At 33.1% G+C, this 15,700-nt stretch overlaps 1 protein-coding gene across 4 annotated transcripts in view; it reads left to right on the top strand.

Moving 5' to 3' along the window:
* The window catches only part of LOC149945853 (uncharacterized), a 63,849-nt gene that overhangs the window by 29,134 nt on the left and 19,015 nt on the right, over positions 1-15,700 (top strand). The window lies entirely within an intron of this gene.

Here is a 15,700-nt window from a genome sequence, read left to right as displayed (position 1 = left end):
GGAGTCCTTCCGAGTTTTGCTGGGATCAAATCCGCCTCCTTTTTTTGCGAAGTGCAAGTGCTTTCCACTCCGCCAAACCGTTTTGGTGTTACAAGGACCCGATGGAGTACCAAAGACCTTTGCCCAAACCCAGAAATTTTTCCAATTTAGAGTTTAAGGTTTTAATTTAGGACACAAATCATATTCCACGACAAATGAGTTAAATTTTGAAGCACACAGTGGTGACGTTTTTGCTTTCCTCCTCACACATGCCCGAGAAAAAATAAAATCCAAATTAACTAGTGGTGTTGGTCATTTAAAAGATTATGATTAGTGCTCTAGAGGTGAAACATTAATCACATATTTTTAATGAAATTTAGCTACATGTAAAGGACTTCATATTTATTCTTATTTTCCGCGGCTTTAACTGTTCATTTGGGAGAGCTATTATACCTCCTAAACTGACTCTAGAAGAAAGGTTTTTTGTTTCAATTTCTTAATTTGAAAGTAAAAGAGTTAGTGTAAAAATTAAATTATTTCCTACGTTGCAAGTTGACCCTTTTACTTGGGTGCCGATTAGAAATCTGCCTAAAAGGCGCCATGAGAACTACCAAAACACATTTTCTCCTGGTGATAAACATTTTACACAGAGGGTATGGGAATGTTTGGGGATAAGCGGGTGAGTACATATCAGCACTAGAGAGGCTGGAATATTTTTCGATGGGATTGAAAATTGATATATAACATACAAATTAGGATACAATACCGAAATTGTAAATTATAATTTAAAACAGGTTTGGAAAATCGTTCCTTGACGGGGATTTTTATATCACGCAAGGTCATCTTGACTGCTCTCTTTTTAATTTCGTATACCTATGTGTACGTAAAACAAGTTGGCAAGCCAAAATATACCTCTCCTCGGAAGAATTGTCCCTAGTGGTATTATTTTCTCGAGATGAACCTTAAAGATCTATCTCGGCAATTCTGAGTTATTTACTAAAAACGTAATCCCGGTTCAATCCCGCCCAGTATAAAAAATTAAAATAATTGTGAATAAACAACCGAGTTTAATTTATTCAGAATATTATAAATGAATTAGTTACAACAGTGAGTTAGACGTGCTAAAAAAAAACAAAAATAATCAAAAGAAAAATATAAAAGAATATTCAACCAAGAAACAAGTTAATCCAATTACTTGAAAAAAATCAAGAATAAATAAACCCAAATACCGAAATTTTTAAAAAATCACGAGAAAGGAAAAACGAAAAACACCTTACCGTTAACAATACACTGCCAATTTCAATTTCACTTTGAGATCACATAAAATTCACTTATAGATCATTAAAATCTGTCCTAATTTTAGATCACTAGTACACAGTTGGGTCACTATAGCGATCTAAAGGTGTTATGGTGTGATCCAAAAGTAATTCCCAAGTGTGCTTTATGCGTTTTAAAGCGATCAAATATGAGTGATCTGTTAGCGTTCTAAAGTGCACTTAAAGATCACTTTTGTCTCAATTTTAGATCGCTTGTGCATATAAGAACGCAACAAGAACACTCCTAAGTAAATTGGGTAGAACGTATACAGACCACTACAAGAAAACTATAGGTAAAAGATAATTTATGCAAAACAACCCAAAAAATTAACTTCAAAATACATTTATTTATTCTACTTGTTCCAATTTTACAGCTTTGGTTCCCAGTTTGCAATAACTGTGCTTTAAAACAAACTTGCCCATAAGGCCCATAGCTTGAAGAAATTGCTTCGGGTAATCAATTTCTAAAGCATTATGGTATGCTACTAAAATGTGTAAAATGTTCGCTAGGTCTAAATTTTGTTCCATGAGTGGAACAATGTTGCCCAGACCAACAATGGCGGCCTCCTTCAGATTGTCATTTTGGAAACTAATAATGGCCATTATGTCACCCTGTTTGAAAACATCTATTTCGCCTTGAAATTTTTCTGGCTATATTAAAAATACATAACATGAATATTACAAAAAATATTAATTTTTAAAGTAATTGTTAAACAAATTAGAAACGGAAAATTTTAAATTGTTAACTATAGGTATTTTATGGCACGTCATCCAGGTCAATATAAAAAATATTTTTGAAAAAATAAATACATAGTGTAAATTTTGACCTAAATGGTTTATAAAAATATGAATTTTACGAAAAGAAAAAGGGGATATTTTTTCAACACATAAGTGAATATTTTTGTTCTTAATTTTGACCAGGATGCCTTGCCATAGTATTTTCCCTTCATTAAAAAAAATTACACCATGCCAAAAAGACCGATATAAGTAAACAATTGATAAATTGGGAAACCTAAAAAAATGCTTTATATTATGGAAAAAATGAAGTTAAGACTTACAGATACTTCTTTTATTATTGGTTCTGATTTCGTCCCTTTAGTGTTAGTTATGGCTACTTTTTTTTCGAAAGTACTCCATGCTTCAAAAGGTTTTCTTTCGCACTAAAATGATTAGTAATAAATCCAAATTAAGACAGGCAAAATTATACACCTATATACAATTATATAAAATACCTTTGTTGTGATATCGGAATTTGTAACTTCAACAATAACTTTCACAAATTGTTCCACGTTTTTCAAAAAGCTATCGTAACAGTGGTGCACCTAAGGTTAATCTGAGTTCAATCACAAACTGAAAATAATATATAAAAATAATTATTCACGATTGAAAAAGGTTAGTAAGTGATATTACGTACTGCTTTTGTATGGTTGAAGCATGGGTAATATTTTAAAAATTTAATCATGTCCAGATTTTTCATGCTTTTCAGAAATATTGATCGATTCGGGAAAGTTTGACGAAGCAAAGCTCGAATGGAACCCCAATCAATTTTTGGTTTTTGATATTCCTTCTTCAATTTTAAAAGAGCTTCTTCAAATTTTTCTTCTGATAGAAGTTCTCCTTTAAAGTTGTCTCTTGAGTAACTAAATTTTATCAGTGAAATATTATCAACCCAAATTAAGACAGTTTATAAAGCATTAAAAACTTTGACACATTATATACCAGTTAATAGCAGCTCTCTTTTTAAATGGCGGTTCAGTATTTGAAGCTGATTGCCCAGGTTAAGAGTTTCCGGAAACATTGGCTAATTTCAAAAACCTTTTGGATCTTTAGAATTGTCATTTTTAAGTTTTCCTCGTTCCTTCCTGATTCTCAGACTTAAAGCAGAAGAAAAAGTAGTCTGAAAGATGATTTTTTTTTAAATTTAAGAGTTAAGATAAAAGTAAATAAATTACTTGCCCAAGCTTTAGTTCCTGGTGCTTTAATACATGGATATTTAGCTGTCATCTCCATTCCAATTTCCCCATAGGCAAAAATTTGGTACACAGACACACGTTTTTTATTTTATTTCCGAAATATTCAAGTGGTTTTCAGTGCAGTAGAACCAATGAAAAAAGTAAACCGTCTTTTTGTGTGCTTAAGGCGTTGGGGAATGCAAAGTTGCAGCAGCTTCTAAAAAAGCCAAAAAGAGGTTTTCCCCTTGATTTTTTGCCCTACTCTTGAACATGACTGTTGCCAAATAACCCTGAATAAAGCGCTTCCTCCTGCCGGCCGAGGGAATTGCTCTTTTAGCATACACACGACGACGAATATCAAGCGTTCCCCTTATTGGCGCCTGACGGCGCCGCGCACTCACTTCTATTTTTTTTTTAAATTGTTTAACCAAAATATATCAGGTTTAAGAATTTAAAATAGATTTACCCTGCAATTATTTGTTTCAGTTAGCATTTGAATATCATTTCCTAACTTTGGACTTATTGAGAGTTCAGTGTTAATAACTTTATTTTGAGGCTCATTTTCCCTTTGTTGAGAAGTGTGTTCATCAGATGGATTTTCCGTGTGAACTAGTTTATCTAGACTACTATCTTTCTGTTTTTGACAATCATCACCCTCACATTTATCCATATTTGTGACTTCTCCTGAACAATTCCCTTTAATTGGGGCGTTTCCCTTACATTTTTCATTTGGGGAAGTTGTGATATTGGAGGTCTTCCCATGTTCAGTGTTAACTGTTCATATAATTCAAAATTTAAACATTTAACGTAACAACTAATACCGTAATTTCAGTTAGAAAAACCACTCTACAAGTTTGCACATTAATTACGCACTCATGATTGTTTCTTTTATTAAAAAAGTTAGTCAATAGAAACACCACTGTGGATGACAAGCCACGATACCATTCAACTTTGAATACTTTATGAACTGTGGCGTTTTAACCAGAAAATACGGTATTAAAAATATAAACATCTTTATGCTTGGTTGGTGGGCAGCCACAATAAAAACAGTTTGAATTATCAGTTGATTTTGGCATTTCATAATCCAGACATTCTTTACACTCTCCACGATAACAGCCTCTGGTATCTAACATTTTTTAAACTGGTGCTTGTATAATGAAAATAGAATAAAATTTTAAGATATCAACAGTTTCCTAATTTCGAAAAAATAATTTTTTTGATGTTCAAAAGTTAAGAATTTTTATTTCAAATCAATCTCTATGTAAAACCCTTTAGATAAGCCGAATTGAACTAAAATTAAAACCATTTAATGAGTAATTTGCTCTTATAAAAAAATAACAATGAAGATGTAGAAAATGCAATTTCGTTTGAAACAATGGTGAAATTATGATAAAGTATTAAAGTATTAGGCCTATATGTTGGGAATGTTTGATTTGAAACCAAGTTTCTTGGGAAAAATAACTATTAAGAGAGTGAAATTTGCTCAAATCCTATTAGCAACAATATGAGGACAGCTAATTTTATCTAAATTAAAAAGGTCAGATGCAAAAATTTAAATTTTTGAAAAAAGGGAGAAATTCTGATAAAATATTAAAGCATCGCAAATGTACATCATAATGAGATTGAAATAAATTAAAAAGTAGCTGTGCAATATAAATTTTATAGCAAATAGGTAAAAATCACTCGTTAACGCATTATCACAACCTAAGAAACCAATTTGCTAGGAAAAAATTACTATTAAGAGAGTGAAATTTGCTCAAATCCTATTAGCAACAATATGAGGACAGCTAATTTAATCTAAATTCCAAAGGTGAGATGCAAAAATTTAAATTTGATTGGAAAAAAGGGAGAAATTCTGATAAAATATTAAAGCATCGCAAATGTACATCATAATGAGATTGAAATAAATTTAACAGTAGCTGTGCAATATAAATTTTAAAGCAAATAGGTAAAAATCACTCATTAACGCATTATCACAACCAAAGAAACCAATTTTCTAAGAAAAAATTACTATTAAGAGAGTGAAATTTGCTCAAATACTATTAGCAACAATATGAGGACAGCTAATTTAATCTAAATTCCAAAGGTGAGATGCAAAAATTTAAATTTTTGAAAAAAGGGAGAAATTCTGATAAAATATTAAAGCATCGCAAATGTACATCATAATGAGATTGAAATAAATTTAAAAGTAGCTGTGCAATATAAATTTTAAAGCAAATAGGTAAAAATCCCTCGTTAACGCATTATCACAACCTAAGAAACCAATTTGCTAGGAAAAAATTACTATTAAGAGAGTCAAATTTGCTCAAATCCTATTAGCAACAATATGAGGACAGCTAATTTAATCTAAATTCCAAAGGTGAGATGCAAAAATTTAAATTTGATTGGAAAAAAGGGAGAAATTCTGATAAAATATTAAAGCATCGCAAATGTACATCATAATGAGATTGAAATAAATTTAACAGTAGCTGTGCAATATAAATTTTAAAGCAAATAGGTAAAAATCACTCATTAACGCATTATCACAACCAAAGAAACCAATTTTCTAGGAAAAAATTACTATTAAGAGAGTGAAATTTGCTCAAATACTATTAGCAACAATATGAGGACAGCTAATTTAATCTAAATTAAAAAGGTCAGATGCAAAAATTTAAATTTTTGAAAAAAGGGAGAAATTCTGATAAAATATTAAAGCATCGCAAATGTACATCATAATGAGATTGAAATAAATTTAAAAGTAGCTGTGCAATATAAATTTTATAGCAAATAGGTAAAAATCACTCGTTAACGCATTATCACAACCTAAGAAACCAATTTGCTAGGAAAAAATTACTATTAAGAGAGTGAAATTTGCTCAAATCCTATTAGCAACAATATGAGGACAGCTAATTTAATCTAAATTCCAAAGGTAAGATGCAAAAATTTAAATTTGATTGGAAAAAAGGGAGAAATTCTGATAAAATATTAAAGCATCGCAAATGTACATCATAATGAGATTGAAATAAATTTAACAGTAGCTGTGCAATATAAATTTTAAAGCAAATAGGTAAAAATCACTCATTAACGCATTATCACAACCAAAGAAACCAATTTTCTAGGAAAAAATTACTATTAAGAGAGTGAAATTTGCTCAAATACTATTAGCAACAATATGAGGACAGCTAATTTAATCTAAATTCCAAAGGTGAGATGCAAAAATTTAAATTTTTGAAAAAAGGGAGAAATTCTGATAAAATATTAAAGCATCGCAAATGTACATCATAATGAGATTGAAATAAATTTAAAAGTAGCTGTGCAATATAAATTTTAAAGCAAATAGGTAAAAATCCCTCGTTAACGCATTATCACAACCTAAGAAACCAATTTGCTAGGAAAAAATTACTATTAAGAGAGTCAAATTTGCTCAAATCCTATTAGCAACAATATGAGGACAGCTAATTTAATCTAAATTCCAAAGGTGAGATGCAAAAATTTAAATTTGATTGGAAAAAAGGGAGAAATTCTGATAAAATATTAAAGCATCGCAAATGTACATCATAATGAGATTGAAATAAATTTAACAGTAGCTGTGCAATATAAATTTTAAAGCAAATAGGTAAAAATCACTCATTAACGCATTATCACAACCAAAGAAACCAATTTTCTAGGAAAAAATTACTATTAAGAGAGTGAAATTTGCTCAAATACTATTAGCAACAATATGAGGACAGCTAATTTAATCTAAATTCCAAAGGTGAGATGCAAAAATTTAAATTTTTGAAAAAAGGGAGAAATTCTGATAAAATATTAAAGCATCGCAAATGTACATCATAATGAGATTGAAATAAATTTAAAAGTAGCTGTGCAATATAATTTTTAAAGCAAATAGGTAAAAATCACTCGTTAACGCATTATCACAACCTAAGAAACCAATTTGCTAGGCAAAAATAACTATCAAGAGAGTGAAATTTGCTCAAATCCTATTAGCAACAATATGAGGACAGCTAATTTAATCTAAATTCCAAAGGTGAGATGCAAAAATTTAAATTTGATTGAAAAAAGGGAGAAATTCTAATAAAATATTAAAGCATCGCAAATGTACACCATAATGAGATTGAAATAAAATTTAACAGGAGCTGTGCAATTTAAATTGTTGTCTTATCTGTAAAATTACAGTATCTTTCTTTTGGACTTAATTAAAAGTTGCTTTTTACTAAATTCAAAGGTAACTGTGGTCAAATTATAAAATTAATTTTTACTACACTAAACTAATTTAAAAAAATGAGCATCAAGGAATTATTACATTAGCTTACAAATTATTCAATTAAGCACGAATACTTATGCACAATGAAATGTTGGTTATTTAATACTTTCATTCCTAATGGCCAAGGATTTTCTAATTGATCTCTTTGTATAACAACCTGATTGTTGCTTAATTTATTTTCATAGGCATTCAAACAAGGCACATACTCAATGATTTCTGTGGTTTTAATAAAAATAGATAATGTCTCTTAGTTGCAATTATTTCATGAATTATTCCAAACTCTGGTAACTCCCTTTTTAGTCCCTTGTTAGTGGAGAGAGACATAATGCAGCTCCTGGCTTGTAAACATGCCCATGAACCCCGAATTCTTTTATAACATAAATTAGTAAATCATAAGGTTGTAAAATAGGAGTAATTAACAATCCGAATTCTTCGCTAAGTTCTCCAGGCAATACTACCACATCTATGTTCACTTCATCAGACCCGTACAAAAAATTTCTATTACGGTGTTTTGATAAAAACAATTTCTTAATAAATGAAAGCGGCTCATGCTAAGAGCAATATTTTTAAATGAGCCCCATTTTCGACCTTTAAAAACACTAAAATGAGCTTCGAATCTCATACACCACTGGTGTATGAGAGGACCAAAAAGCCTCATTTGTTCTGGGAAATGAATTAAATAGTGGAATTTCGGTTTTAAACCGATATTGGGATATTCAACTAAAAACACTTCATGATGCACTTTTATAGCATTTTCAAGCTGTTCACTACTTTCCTGTACACAATATGGAGAAGTGCACAAAAATGTTATTTTTGCCATCAGTAAAAAATTTTTTTAGCTTTGGGTTGTCAGAATCTACTTTAGATGCCAAAATAAAAGGTAGCACTTCTAGAATAGTTAAAGCTGCAGAGGCTGAGAGAGATATATGCCCATCATCTGATAAATTTGACAATTCTATTCTCGTTGGTTTGTTTCTAATTTCTAAATAAGGATAATGATATTGATCAATTTGGGAGTTTAACCAAGAAATGTCAAAAAACTTTTTCCACATTAATGAAATAAGCAAGCATGGCTTTTAGTTCGACTAATACTATACCTTCTAAAAGCACGTGCATTGGGTCATGAACAGCTAAATCTAACGAAACATTTTCAATTGAAAAAAGAGGGGAAAGATTATTTATCCCATATTCTTTACTCCAATGCTTTCTCGCAACTTCAGATTCACATTCATCAAGAATCTCGCACATTTCTAGGTGTTCCTCCATATCTCGTTGTTGAAATTCTAACGCTCTGAATTTTTCAAATATTTCAGGCCTCTGACCCATGCAAGTTCTACAAGGCTTCTTAGCAAACGCAACCCCTTCTTTGAAACCCCATAATTGGTTTGAAGCTGGAGTATCGGCAGGAGTATCAACAATTATACCAAAATAAATAGTACCATTATTAAGAAAATCAATCCCATTACGTAAATCATTCATACTTTGAATAAAATCTAAGAGCACAGGTTTAAGACCAAACTCTTTTACATCTGCAGATTTGACAATTGCCAATACCTGCTTCGTACGCAGTTTTGACCTAAACTGAGGTGGAATATTTGCCAGTTCATAAGAAAATATTGTCAATTTGTGAGTTTTCCTATGAACCCCTATCGGATTCACAGTTTCAATATCATCTACATGAAGTACTGTTTGAAGGCAATTTGACTTAGAAAGTGCATGTTCCTTGTAATACAAACCATCGCACCAATCTTTCATGACATTAGAATCGCTTTCGTGAGATGTTTCAAGCCAAAACTTTACATCAGGAATTCTAAGCAAAGTTTTAACACTATCCAGAAAAGGAACGCAATAAGCATAAATATTTTTAGCAGTGAATCTCCCTTTAACTTTAACTCTCCTTGTACCAAGGTATACAGGCATTACATCTCCTAAATTGAATTTTTGTCTAAATATTTTCTGCCTACCAGCATCAGTTAAAATTTGGCTTACAGTATTTGAAAAATCAAAAAGCGAATCAAATCTGTGATCTTTGAAATCTACAGCTACAACTCTAGAAAGGTCGTCTCTTAAAGAAGCCAAGGATGTTTGTATAGATTTTTTCTTAATGTCAGGATTTATTTCATCGTGAACTACAGGATTTTGATTTGGACTGTTAGGGGGACTATCAACTGAACTGTCATTAGCACTGAAATCCATTTGCATTTGTTCATTTTCTGGTTCAGATTCAAAAGCTGCTTCAGCACCTAAACAACTTTGGTGGTTACGACGACAATGAACTTTAAAAGCACTATAACTGGTAGTCTTATATGGGCAAACTCTACAAGAAATACTAAACAAGCTCTCATTCTTATGAAGTTTGATAGTATGTTGGTTCAACATTTCAATACGATTAGTTTTGAAACTACACATTTCACAAGAATAATTTTGATTATTTTCTCCCATTTTGAACGTTAACGAAATAGCAAATTGCTTCACGATAATAAATTCTAGGTAAGTGAATATGGGAGATTTAAAAGTTTACTAGGCCAAGGTCCTTAAATGAATTATGATAATTTATCCAAGGTTAGAAATTTAGGCCTATTTTTGGGGAACCCAAAGGCTTACCAAATATACAAAAAGTTAGGACGGTTACGACGCTAATGGACGGTATTAAATGACCTTAGAAAATCAGCCTGAAGTTCAATTATATGTCTTAAAATTGCCTAAATTCGAAAAAACTATACTTGCCCAAATTGCAGTTAAATAAATTTAACAATTTTTAAAAGAGTTTAATTTTTCAATGCAAAAGAAATATGGCTTGCAACTATCTCTATGGCTGCTCACAGCAATACAACACGTGTGAAAAACTCTCGAGGAACTGTGGAACAGTATGGAATGTGGAAACCCCTATAGTAATAGTAGTCACTAGTCAAACCATAATTTACTAAAATTATATTATTTCTATGGCAACATTTGATAACATAGGTAAAAAAACACTAAATTACCTTGTGAATATCCCCCGTTTTCAGTGTTTCCATTTGGGTAATTTATAAACTTCTTCAGGTAAAATGTATAACTCTCCCTTTCTATATTTTAAAATTTTCCATCGAGCTAGGCAGGTCCTGTGGCGCCGATTGGCTACGCGAGCGTCGCCAGATAGGAAGTTGATAAATAATTAATCCTGCGCTGTAAGTTTTCGATTCATTATACGTTTATTATATTGAGAACTTAATGAATAAGTACAAAATTAAATGTTTTAATGTACTGGTTATATCAGTTTTATAATTAGTTATTTATTTTGTAGTAATTATATAACTAATAAATTTTATTGAAACAAACACTTATCTTTAAATAAATCTAATGATATTAAAGATAGTTTTCACTTAAGAAAAATAAAATTGAAAAATTAAATTTATTTGGTTCAAATATTTGAATAGCGAAAAATTTCAATTAAAAATTCGTGGTGATCTATATAGGTGAAAATGTGTTCAGAAGTAAGCGGTTATGTGATCTGAAAATGACTAGTAATCTACTTTCGGGTAAGATTGCATATGAACGGTTGTAGATCACTTACTCTAACATATAGATCACTATGAAAAAAATTCTGATTACCTATGAACCTCTTCAGATTACATTTAATCGGTTACGGATCACTCAAGGTACATTGCAAGTGATCTCTAAATGTTCAAAAATGATCTCGGAGTGAAATGGATATTTGCAGTGTACACGGCTTACAACGTACAATATATGACCGTAGACGGAATAGTTAGGGTTCTTTAAAAATAAAAACAAGCAAACGCAATTAATGAACTGCATTTAACATTTTAATCCGTCGGGAAAACGTTTAAAATAAATTACGAAGTAATGACGACCCAGTTAAAAACCAGGCCAACATAAATGTATAAGAGCACGATGTATACAACTCGAAATTTTCTTCATAAATGAACCAAATCACGCTTGAAAACTAAATACGCTAAAGACACAATAGATAAAAATATGCGACTGGAAAACCGAACTAAATTAAAAAACTAACTAACCATCTTATCTGCTGACGTTTAAAGTTTCATAAGTAACAAAAATTTTGATTTTAAAAACTATAATTATACTCTTCCGCTTAAGCTGAGCTTATCATTTTCATTAAACCGTATCATGTATCGGTGGTTCTGTGATAGAGCGCAGTAGCGCCTACAGCGGTAGGCACAAGTAGGCACTTGCCTACGTTGAACAATTTTGGTCTTACTTAGGGGGAAAACGTTTAAAATAAATTACGAAGTAATGACGACCCAGTTAACAACCAAGCCAACATAAATGTATAAGAGCACGATGTATACAACTCGAAATTTTCTTCATAAATGAACCAAATCACGCTTGAAAACTAAATACGCAATAGATAAAAATATACGACTGGAAAACCGAACTAAATTAAAAAACTAACTAACCATCTTATCTGCTGACGTTTAAAGTTTCATACGTAACAAAAATTTTGATTTTAAAAACTATAATTATACTCTTCCGCTTAAGCTGAGCTTATCATTTTCATTAAACCGTATCATGTATCGGTGGTTCTGTGATAGATCGCAGTAGCGCCGCCAGCGGTAGGCACAAGTAGGCACTTGCCTACGTTGAAAAATTTTGGTCTTACTTAGGGGGCCTCTATTTTAAGAACTTTAAGCCTACTTGGGGCCTCAGATTTAAGCAAAGGTGCCTAATTTAGGCCTCCAAATTACGAAAAAGGTGCCTTCTTGGCGCCTAAAATTCATTGAACAGATGACTACCAGTTTTTTTATTTCTGAACGGCCGGTAACCTTTGCTTTCCACTTTAGAAAACAAGCTCCCTCAGTGGGCCCCTTGCAGCCTAAAAATGGTAGGTTAAGCGGTTTTAACATTCCGAATTTATTTGTAAAGGGGGATCATTGTAATTCGGGGGAAAACAGCTGCTTCCGTAAGCCGCTCACGTTATCGTAAAACGTAAAGATGACCTCGGACCTTAGCTCCCCTCCACCTCGTAGAAAGTTCAAAAAGCGAAATGTATTCCCCCCACCCCCCACAAGATGCAAATCGAGAAAGGGGACCCCGCACCTGACACCGGTTCGTCCGAGAGCTACCGTGTTGTCAAGAACGTCCTTTGATGATAAGGGCAATATCGTCCTAGAAGTGGTGGGCCTCCACCTAGGGGGTAAAACTGGAAAGCTCCAGCTTATTTGGGGGTTGTGGATTGTGATTCGCCAACTGGGTCACGTGATCGAAAGGGCGGTGGTCAATCTTACCTTAAAGAAGTTGATACATTATTTTTACCAGTTTCATTTCTTTTTGTGTGCTTCTTCAAAGCAGTTCTCTACATTTAGAGTCTTTCTCAGTCAGTTAATTTAGTGTCCTTTTGTTTAAATATTTTTGGCAAGTGCCAACTTCTACCTACTAGAGGTTTGAAGAAGCCGTAGTGCGCTTGTTTTAAATTAAAAACATTTCGAGCTAGTTTATATAGTTAGTTGGCTTTTTTCAAGCTTTTAGTAGCTAGATATTTTGAACCAAACTATTTGTGGTGCCGAGTGTAGTGTTTTATGAAATAATAAAAAAAAACTACAACCATAATGCGTTCCCGAAAGTTTATGTCGAGGGCCCAAAAACGCCAAAAATGTAAGAGAGAAGGGAGCATAGTTAGTAGTCAGAAAGACGTAATGGAACGATTTCTTCAACCGTCAGCTAAAATAAATAAACTGAATGCAGGGGATACTCTAGGTTTTTCAGAGACTGAAAACATTAAAAAAAAATGTTGTTGACGTTTTACCCAATGTCGATGTTAGTCCGTCTAAGGAGGTGGTTCTAGTTCTAAATTCTGAGCTATCGGAAATTTTGGTTGAATCCTCTAATAGAGCCTCGAGTGCAAAGATAGACAATTCAAACGTAAGATGATATATTGGTCTAGATAGTTTAGATAAGGATTGTCTGCCCGTTCAACTAAACCTCACGTCTTTTCCCAAAACCCTAACGGGATTTAAAAACCGAGGCTTCAATTCTTCTTGGTATACCAAATGCTCGAATATTCTGTAGCAAACGAAATTGTTTTTGCTGTCGGCATTTTTTAGGCGGCAGAAATACGGGATTAATTAAGGGGTTTTCGGACTGGAAAAATATGGCCAAAAAGTTCGAAGAACATTTTTACTTCAACTAAATCTTTACACCAACAGTCTTTTAAAAATTATTCAGACTATTTGGAATTGAAATCTCGAGGCTCAATAGTATGCCAAGTTGATGAGCATCATAAAACAGACGTTGCTAGAAATAGAAATGTCTTGGCTGCTCACGTGCATCCAACAAGATCTCGCTCTTCGGGGGCATAGGTCGGAAGATGCAAATGGGAACAGGGGAAATTTCGTAGAACTTATAGATTTATTAAAGAGAAACTGTCCCAACTTAAAAGCCAAGTGCGAAAGTATGCTAAATACATACATAGCACTGCACCGTCCAAAATGAGCTGATTAACCTTAATGGAATTTTTGTAAGGCGAATGATGGTAAAGGAGGTTAAGGAATCAGGTGGTTTCTTTTCCGTTATTGCCGATGAGACTAGAGGTAATGCGGGAGAAGAACAGCTGAGTGTTTGCATTAGGTATACTAGAAAGGAAATTGGCGTAGTAGAGCGATATTTAGCATACACAGCTTTGCATAAATTCGACTCTGAAAGCAACGGTTTGGCTATAATTACCCCTTTGACGTAAAATGGACTGAAAATTGAAAATTGCGTTGCTCAGACTTATGATGGGGCCAGTGTAATGAGTGGGCACGTAAAAGGGGTGAGGGTTCAACTAGAGAAGGCAATGGGTGGAAATGGTCCGTACGTACATTGCCTCAATATAGCCGCGGTTAGATAATTTTTCGATCCCAACACTGCACCTTTAGCTTTAAGAAAACGAAAAATAGTCCCTTATCAAAGACTAAAGCATAGTGTGGTAACGTGTACAACAGGAAACCGAGACACTGAAGCAAATACCTTAAATGAACAGTTGAGATAAACTACCAAATAATCGATACATTTATATCAGAAATGAAAAACCGATTTTTAGAAAAAAATTACCCCGACTCGAAAAACTTTTCTCGTAGAAAATGACGTCCTAGACCACTGCCAAATATACACTTTCTTTTATTTTGACCTAGATTCATTGAAAGGTCAAATTAAAATAGCCAGAAATTTAATAAAATCGAAAAAATTTAAAAGCGTAACAGACTGTTGTCACTATCTAATGACGATGGAAGGTGGCTTTCCCGACTTAGTTAAGCACTATAAAGTTGTTCTGTGTATTCCCGTGGCCAATACTATTTCTGAAAGGAGTTTCAGTTCCTTGAATAGAATTGAACACGTCTACGGACAACAATGCGAGAGGATAGACTTTCCAACCTGGCCACATTATCCATTAATCGAGATCTATCGAATCATTTAAAAGAACATCCGATGTTAGTGGTTGATGAATTTGGGAAGAGCTCTAATCGCAGAGTGTCATTCATTGAGTAAAACGACTTTAATATTTAAAAAAGGGATTATTGAAATTGCGGATATTAGATATCTAAATGTTGGTTAAACTGGGGTACAAATGAAAAAATTAATTTAATTTTAGCTTCATATGATTTTGCAATAAGAAACACAGTGAACTCCTTCAAAACGGAGAGTTTAGTTAAAAATAAAAACGTGAAATTATCGATTGAAATTATTGCGTAGAGGGGGCCTCTAAATCATCGGTGCCTACTTGTTAAAAAATCATGGAGGCGCTACTGGTAGAGCGTCCGCCTGTCGGGTTCGAATCCCGCCCGACGCGATCGCGAATTGATACTAAGACGAATACCGTAAGTAATTGGTGGAAACCCTGCTATTTGGACGTTGAGACGTTAACCGTAACCCTCATCACGTGGTCCGTCCCAAAAGTCAATAAGAAGTGGGAGAGAAAACACCCATACGTACAAAACACAACAAACTCAACACCCATAATCGCCATAACACAAAATTTCCAATAACTCTGAGTTGTAACCGTCGCGACGGTGAGCGTTAACGAAAAAAACCCAACCAAATCGCAATTTTATCCGTTAACGCTCACCGTCACACGGTTGTTTGGCCAACCTTTAAACTGAAAACCCGGTTATTCAACTTTGCCGTGGTAACGCGTTTTGGTCTTTGCCCCGGTAATTACGTATTCTCAATAGACGTTTTCGCTGGTAGCGCGTGGAAGTGAACGGGGGTGAAAA

Source organism: Leiobunum rupestre, chromosome 4 (genome assembly GCF_980474605.1).
Source record: "Leiobunum rupestre chromosome 4, qqLeiRupe1.1.hap1, whole genome shotgun sequence".
NCBI lineage: Eukaryota > Metazoa > Arthropoda > Arachnida > Opiliones > Sclerosomatidae > Leiobunum > Leiobunum rupestre.
The sequence above is the reverse complement of the archived record's forward strand: the minus strand, read 5'-3'. Positions and strand labels throughout refer to the sequence as shown.